Source organism: Gracilinanus agilis, chromosome 1 (assembly GCF_016433145.1).
Source record: "Gracilinanus agilis isolate LMUSP501 chromosome 1, AgileGrace, whole genome shotgun sequence".
Classification (NCBI taxonomy): Eukaryota; Metazoa; Chordata; class Mammalia; order Didelphimorphia; family Didelphidae; genus Gracilinanus; species Gracilinanus agilis.
This window is the reverse complement of record NC_058130.1, coordinates 214156897-214165544: the sequence shown is the minus strand read 5'-3', so window position 1 is coordinate 214165544 and position 8648 is coordinate 214156897. Positions and strand designations below refer to the sequence as shown.

The 8648-nt window shown below is 39.9% G+C and overlaps 1 pseudogene; it reads right to left on the bottom strand.

The window, feature by feature from the left end:
- Positions 1 to 6905: 6905 nt before the first annotated feature.
- Positions 6906 to 8433, bottom strand: LOC123231185 (annotated as a pseudogene).
- Positions 8434 to 8648: the final 215 nt, after the last annotated feature.

Genomic DNA, 8648 nt, shown 5'->3' with positions numbered 1-8648 from the left:
TTCAATCTTAGAATGAATACTGTGTGTTGGTTCCAAGGCATAAGAGTGGCAAAAGTTAGGAAGGAAATGGGGGTTATGTGATTGCCCAGGATCACATAGCTAGGAAGTGTCTGAGGCCATATTTGAACCCAGGACGTCCTTTCTCCAGGACTGGCTCTCAATCTACAGAGCCAACTAGCTATCCACTATGTACCTTGGCTATTAAGAATTCTCAAAATGAATTTTTATTTATATAAGAATCAGTGTATGAGCATCTTGGTTATTAGCTTCCACCCCCTAGCAAGTAAACTATTCGATCCTGGGTCAATATTTACTCATTGGTATATTTATTATTATAAAATGACTGCTTTTCATATGGATTACTCTGCTATTTTATTGTTAAGTAGCTTTAAGAGAACAGGTCTCCCTGTCTTATTGATCAGAACACAAATAGAGCTATATTACCATGACACATTAAGGAGTTAAACTATGGTATGTAGTGGTAATCAAAAATAATTGCATAGAGATTACTTGATTTAAGAGTAAAACTAGAGGCAGCTAGGTAGCACAGTGAATAGAGTGATAGACCTAGAATAGGGAGGACCTAGGTTCAAATATGGTCTCAGATACTTTCTAGCTGTGTGATCCTGAACAAGTCACATAACCACAATTGCCTGGCTCTTATTGCTCTTCTGCACTGGAACCAATACTTAGTACCAATTCTTTTTTTTTTTTTTTTAAACCTTTACCTTCTGTCTTGGAGCCAATTTTTATTGGCTCCAAGGCAGAAGAGTGGTAAGGGTAGGCAATGGGGGTTAAGTGACTTGCCCAGGGTCACACATCTGGGAAGTGTCTGAGGCCAGGTTTGAAACTAGGACCTCCTGTCTATAGGACTGGCTCTCAATCCACTGAGCTACCCAGCTGCCCCCTCTTAGTATAAATTCTAAGACTGAAAGTGAGGGTTTAAAAAAAAGAGTAAAACTAGTAGGTACATATTGTTCATTGAAATTTTCTTACTGACAAATAGTCCTCATACAAATAGAAAAGGTCCAAAACATATTTCTAACAAATTGAAAAGTACAGTAGTTTGAGTTCAGAAAATATCTGATGCCTGCCTATTGGGAGAGGTTGGGAGTTCTGAGCTGCAGTAGGGCAAAAGCCAATTAGGTATTGGTACTAAATCCAGTACAAATGTGGTAAGCCTCAGGAGCAGAAGACCACCAGGCCAGCTAAGGATAGGTAACATAGTCCAGATCAGAAAAATGGAGATGTTTTCATTTCCCTCACTGACTGGTGGCTAGGTGGCATAGTTGATAGAACATTGGACCTGGAATCAGGAAGGTCTGAATTCAAAGTCAGCCTCAGACAATATTAGCTGGGTGACCTTGGGCAAGTCACTTAACCTTTGTTTTCCTCAAAGGGGGAGAAAAACAACAACCCTTTAGAGTTATCTTTACAGAGAAAAAAAGGGAATACTACTCAATTTCCCATAATGATCATTATTGGGATTTGGTTCATGAGTGATTGCTGTACTTCTATTCTGTTTAAGATAGGGACATCTATTCTCAGAGAGAGAGAGAGAGAGAGACAAAACTTTAGGCCTTTGAAGTAAGGAATAGTACTCTTAAATGTCTTTTTAAGAATAAATTTGTTTTAAAAATAAATTGTGACAATTCTGTATTCAAATTCCACTTGCATATTGCTTAAATAAGATAAGGGCTTGGAGGAATAAATAAACAGAGCTAGCACATAATTGACATTTTCCCCTTCAGTTAATAGATTCAGGGTACTATGCACTCGCTAATTCACCAGAGTAACTCTACCTCCTGTAGACGGGGAATGTGATTTCTAGCTGCAGTTTGGCAGATGATTACAACACGCTAATGTGTGTTCTGCTCCCACATAAGCCAATCAGCTTCACTCTGTTCAATACCCCCATCTATACACCTAATCCCCATCAACCTTTGAAGAGGCTGGTAAGAAATCATGCTTGCGTCAGTGCAAATCCACTCCTGGAAAAATGACTCAAATTCAATTTAACAAATTCTTATTAAGGATGTACTACTAAGGCCCTGTGCTGGGGCTGGGATGCAGTGATGAAATAAGACACCGTCCTTGCTTACCATCTAACAAAGGGGATTAGACATGTACATGCACACTGCGTGAAATGTTGGAAGGCAGATGTTATTGTCTGATGCAGAAAGGCAGAATAAAGACAAATGGGAACTCGGCAAAACATGAAACGTCATCAGCTTTTATTCAGGCAGATAGAGACCATCTGAGAGACGTATGGGCTGATGCGAAGCAGTCAACATCTCTCAAATCCATCTCCTTTTTCTTCTCATGCTCCAGCAGTCTCTTCTGTCTTAGAATTGTTAAGCCAGAAGGTATGGGTTAAAAAAAAAGAGTTCTTAATCTAGGGTCCACTGATCCCAAAGGAGAGACTTCAGAGAATTCATGAAATTGGGTGGGTATAGAGGACCAGCTGTATATGGTAGGGGTCCTGAGTGGCGTTTTACGGAGTCGGATTGCTAAGACAGGAAAAAGAAACTGAGAACAGCCGAACTAGAGGTTAGCCCATGCTGATCCCATGCTATGGGATTTTGGACTTTATTTTATACTGGTTTCAAACAAAGAACACAAAGAAAGAATCACAGCTGTGAAGGGGGTTATAAATCATACACAATTCATTAAAGCCTAAAAAATAGAAATATGGGTGCAAAGACAAGGGCCAAGTTCCAACAACCAATTAGTAGGGGATAATTCCGGAAGCAGAAATAAATTTCATGGAGATGTTTACTAATTGCGTTCTGCCTTGATTTACAGATCTGCACCTGGTCAGATAGTCTGGACTAAATTGTCCTGCTCCAGTCCTTATCTAAGTAATATATTTTTTAGGTTTCAGGCTTCTTAATTATCAAGGAGAGAAATTGTCAAGGAGAGGAATTGTTAACTCAGTAGCTGCTGCTCCGGTTTAAGGACTCAAAGCTTTCCAATAAGAATGTTGAGAGAATGTGGGGATCTAAAAATGAGTCAAAAGAGGAGCCTCAGATTTTTACCTTAGATGGTCCATTCTATCTGCATCTGACATGCAGTGCAGAAAAATCATACACGCAGTTTTACTTGCCGATGATTTTGTAATGGGATCCAGATAAAACATCTATTACAGACTCTGTTTCTCTAAATGACTCCTAATAGCCTCTTGGAGGGGTCAAGTTGTTTTTGGATTAATCTACCTGCTGGTACCAGAGCTTTTCAGGGCTCAGGTGACCAGGACCAAACACAAAGACTGCCTCAGCCTGGATTGGTCAAGTAGGGAATCCAGATAACAGGCCCTAAATTTGACCCTATTTCTCCAATTGGCTCTTTACATATAACGGCTTTCAACAGGTGGGGGAAAATTGCATCTTTATTTTCATTAAGCTCTAACTGGGGGGCAGCTGGGTGGCTCAGTGGATTGAGAGCCAGGCCTAGAGACGGGAGGTCCTAGGTTCAAATCTGACCTCAGACACTTCCCAGCTGTGTGACCCTGGGCAAGTTACTTGACCCCCATTGCCTGCCCTTATCACTCTTCTGCCTTGGAACCAATATACAGTATTGATTCCAAGATGGAAGGTAAGGGTTTTAAAAAAAAATTAAGCTCTAATTGAAATTTAACATTTCTGCCTTGTATTTTAAAAGCTATTATTCTGAGTAAGGGTCTGGAGCCTTTTTCAGACTGCCAAAGGAGTCCATGACACAAAATAAGTTTAAAATCATGGTTGTAACCAGGTCTGTGCTAGAGCTAGTTCCTGCCCACTGAAAAGAGCTGATTGTTAAACTTTTTTTTTTTTTAACCTTTACTTTCTGTTTTAGTAACAACTCTAAAATAGAAGGCTAGGCAATGGGGGTTAAATGCCTTGCCCAGAGTCAGACAGCTAGGAAATATCTGAGGTCACATTTGAACTCAGGTCCTCTGGAATCCAGGTTTTGCTCTCTACTGTGCCTCCTAGTTGCCCCTTTTTAAACTTTCAATGTAAGCATTTATACCTGGGAAATCGGCAAATGGTATAAATCGGGGCTTAACATTATTTTGTTGATTGTCTAGGCTAGAGAAAGTAATGTAGAAAATGTTAATAATGTACATTACATTTTTAATGGGTCCTGTGTTTTTCAGAAAGCTGATCTTATACCTAAGACTATAAGCTACGAACATTTTAGCTGATCTGCATTGTTGAAGGGAGTTTTCATAAGAGTACCCCACTAATTCCAGACTACCCACTTTCCCTCCACCGCCCCAAATCAGTGACTAAAATAGTCCTTTGTTTTGTCCATTTGTCATGTCCAACCCTTTGTAACCCCATTTGGGGTTTTCTTGGCAAAAGTATCAGAGTAGTTTATCATTTTCTTTTCCAACTCATTTTATAGCTAAGGAAACTGGGGCAGACAAAGTTAAGTGATTTGCTCAGGGTCACATAGCTTGTAAGTATCCGAGGCCAGATTTGAATTTAGGTCCTCCTCACCCAAGGCTCAGCACTCTATCCACTATACCAGTGGTTCCCAAACTTTTTTGGCCTACTGCCCCCCTTTCCAGAAAAAATATTACTTAGCCCCCTGGAAATTAATTTTTAAAAATTTTAATAGCAATTAATAGGAAAGATAAACGCACCTATGGCCATCACCATCCCCTCTGGATTGCTGCAGCACCCACCAGGGGGAGGTGGCGCCCACTTTGGGAATCAATGCACTATACCATTTAGCACCTAGCCACCTAGGTGGCGCAGTGGATAGAGCTCTCTGGGTCTGGTACTCTTTTTCTTTTGTGTTCATCTGTCACCTCATTCTTATTTATGGCTCCAAAAAGCTGTGGCATGTACTGTGGCTATCCCCAGTAAAACTGTCTGGGCAGATGGGATAAACCAAGCTGAAAGGAACTGATAGACCTCAAACCCTTTAATGAGTTAGCAGAGTGTCTATACCAGGTATATAAAGACTTACCGTGGTGGAGGGAATGGATGAAAACAATTTATTCTAATGGTCATGAAGACTGTGGAGTCTTAGTGAGACATCCAAGAGGCCAAAGTCATCCCCTGCATCCCAAGTCATCACCAGACATCTTAACTTTTGTCTTGCCAGTGGATTTTGATGACTCTAGAAAATAAATTGAGGGTGACAACTTTGTGCCACTCTGTCTCACTTAAATCCATTTTATTCTTGAGTAAAAAAACAATATTAATGTAATTTTGGTCCAATCAACTAACCTCTTGGAGACTGCAACAAGAATAGGGAGAGGATTTTTATCCCTTTCTCTCTCTCTAGGGGTGATGGAGTCTTGAAGTAGAAACACATGACATGATCAATTGGAGTAAGGAGTTCGCCTGAACTGCAGATTTGGAGAGAAGAAATATAAAGCCAGTGCTTGGACCTAGTATCCTCCTTGAGAGATGGCAGGCTGAAGAACCCAGACTCCTGCTAGTCCTGAGGTATGTGATTTTATGTTTTTGCAAAAGCTTTAACCTAGGGCCAGAATTTCAGCTGACTCCAAAGTTAGAGATGATGGAAATCATGGCCAAGCATCAGAACCATGTTCCTTACTCAGTTATAAGCCCAATTGGAAATACTAACTCAGCAGAGACTCACAAGAAGCAACTCAATGACATTAAGAGAAGACATTTTAGTGAGGAGGGGTGGTGCCAATCTTCACACCAATGTATGTATTTGTACCAAAGAACTCTAGATTCATTGGGGTGATGTTTTATTTCCATTGTTCTAAATATATCATTTCAGTAAGTGCCTTTGCTTTGAGTTAATTAAATTCTCCAGCTCAGTAATGTCACCCTCAAATAGAAGTATATCCCTTCAACTGCCTTGGAACCAATACACAATATTAATAACTAAGATGGAAGGTAAAGATTAAAAAAAAGGTTAACTACATTATCATAGCATAGTAAGCTATGCTTTTAGGAGTACCAACACACACTACTTTAAATATTGAAAAAATTAAATTAATTCTCTAACATTTTGTAATTGATCCTATTCTACATTTGATCCTATTCAGTATTATTGCCCCATTTTGTATGACTGCTCAAGCCATATTTATTTGCTCTTTGTCAGTGATCTAAGTTTAGAAGTTTTGTTCTCCTGCTAATCACTGTCCTATTCTTGCTTCAAGGAAATCTGTTATTCTTAAAGGATTCAGGAGGGCACCAGGGAGTCTGTTCTAGTATTTTTACACCACCAAGTTGTCCTTTAAGGAAATCTGGTTTGTTAACCAGAAGTTTGGTTCAATATCTCTAACGTTGCAGGTGGATTCAAACAATTAACACTTCTTAATCACAGGAGGGAAGGAGGGAATCATTCCCAATTTCTAATCAATCATTTTGAGTGTTCCCTCACCCACCAATGGTGTTATCTGTTCTGTAACTAATCAAATTGTTTTCCCCACCTGGCCAACTCTGTTCTTTGTTCTCTTGTACTTTCTAAAACTATGTGAAGGCCAATTAGCCCTACCTCCTGGTATTTGGTTGTTGAGAGTGTAAGTTTTAAAATTAATATTCATTGCCTCCAAAGTATGATATTTATAAGGATTTATTAAATGCGCAGGGAAAGAGTCCCAACTCATCCTTTACCACACCACCTCCTCTCCAAAAAAACCCTCCCTGACCACACCAAAACACACCTTATAATCCAGCCTGTGAAAACCAATGACCAATAGGAAACTGCCTAAGGAATTATGGGTATGGTGAAAGGGAGTTTGGGTAATGTAGTTTAAAAGGGTACAAGGTCTTTTCAACTTTACATTTCCCCCTGTGATCCTTTGGGAGACAAGTCTCCCCCAATGGATCATGAAAACATAACCAAATTAAAGTTTACAATAATTCAGAGATAAAAGGGAAATAAAAGGGAGAAAGAAAAAAAAACAAGGTTTAATTTTTTTTTTTTGAAACTTAGAACCCATGTGAAAGGGAATCTTGTTTTTCCTTTCAAGTGCTTTATTCTGCTACAGAACAGTCAAAATGAAGATGTAAAGCTTTGTGGTTAGTTTAAATTATACACTCTGTAGATACTATAACCAATTTTAAAAGTTACACATACAGCAATAGATGTCCATCAGTTCATTTGGATTGCTTAGACAATCCATCTGGATCGCTGAAAACAAATCAGGCAAAACTGGAAAGTATTTCCTCTTGTGCAACTTTTCTTTCTTTCTTTCTTTCTTTTTTTAAAGCAATGTTTACTGGTGGGCACACTGTACTCCAGGTCCATGATGGCTACTTTCCTCATCAGAGCTGTCATTATAAGCTTCCCTCCTCTGACCACCTGCAGGCCCCCGAGTGCTGTCAAATTCCTGAAGATCCACCTCTTCTGTATCACCAATCACACTAGGAACTTCAGGTCTAGCTGGAAGAAGGTCTTCAAGTTCAGAAAGTTTCTCTGAACTAATCCAGTTGTTTTCAGGAAACTGTACATCAAACTTTATGTAAAGATCACCTTTTTCAAAGGGATTACGATACTGAGGCATTCCTTCTCCTCGAACTACATGGGCACAGCCTGGTTCGATTACTTTGCCAGGTGGATATTTCACCACAATTTGACAAGCATCTAGGTGCTTAAATGTGAACTGAAATCCACACAGTGCTTCAAGTAGTCCTATCTTGTGTGTCATATGTAAATCATTCCCATCTCTCTGGAAAGCCTCATGCTCCTTCTCTTGTAGCAAAAGAACAATGTCGCCTGGTTCCACTCCTGGGGCCTGGTCTGCTTCTCCAGTAAATGTAATTCTCTGTCCATGTTTCATACCTTTATCTACATGGACTTCAAGAATCTTCACTTCTTTTATCACCTTCTTTCCTTCACTTTTTTTTTACAACGGTCTTTCTCATTAATTACTTCTCCTTCTCCATTACAATCAGAGCACACAGACTGCATCTGCTGTACCATCCCAGGAGCCAGCTGTCTTATCATTATTTGTACACCTCGACCACGACATGCACTACATTTCTGAACAGCTCCTGTTTTGCCACCTTGGCCACTGCAAGCACTGCAAAGAACATTTTTGCTAAGTTGCAGTTTGGTGGTCTTGCCATTATAAAGATCTTCTAAAAACACCTTGAGTGGATGCATCATGTCCTCGCCTCTTCTTCTACTGTTTCGACTTCTATTTTGATTACCCATAAAACTGAACAATCCACCACCAAAAATGTGAGAAAAAAATATCATCCATGCCACTGCCTCCACCACTACCTTCACGAAGGCCTTGTTCCCCATAGCGATCATATAACTCCCGTTTCTCAGGATTTGATAAAACTTCATATGCAAAACTTATTTCTTTGAATTTGTCCCCAGCATTTGGATTCTTATCAGGGTGGTATTCATTGGCCAACTTTCTATATGCCTTCTTGAGTTCATTCTCGCTGTGGCGCCTGGGGGAACACCGAGGATGTCCTAAAGCTTTGTATCGGCCACATTCGCCATCGCTGGGCAGAGGGCGGGAGACTGCAGAAAGCGGTGGCGAACTGGGGGCCTTGAGTGGTGGCGGTTGAGGAGAAGGAGATGCGAGAGGAGGAGGGAAGAAGAGCCCAAGGTTTAATTTTTAAGTTTACCTGTATTAATCCAATTTTGTTATCTGTACCATTTATGAACATCTTAAACATTTTTAAGTTGTAAAAGCCCATAAGCCTTATGTATAT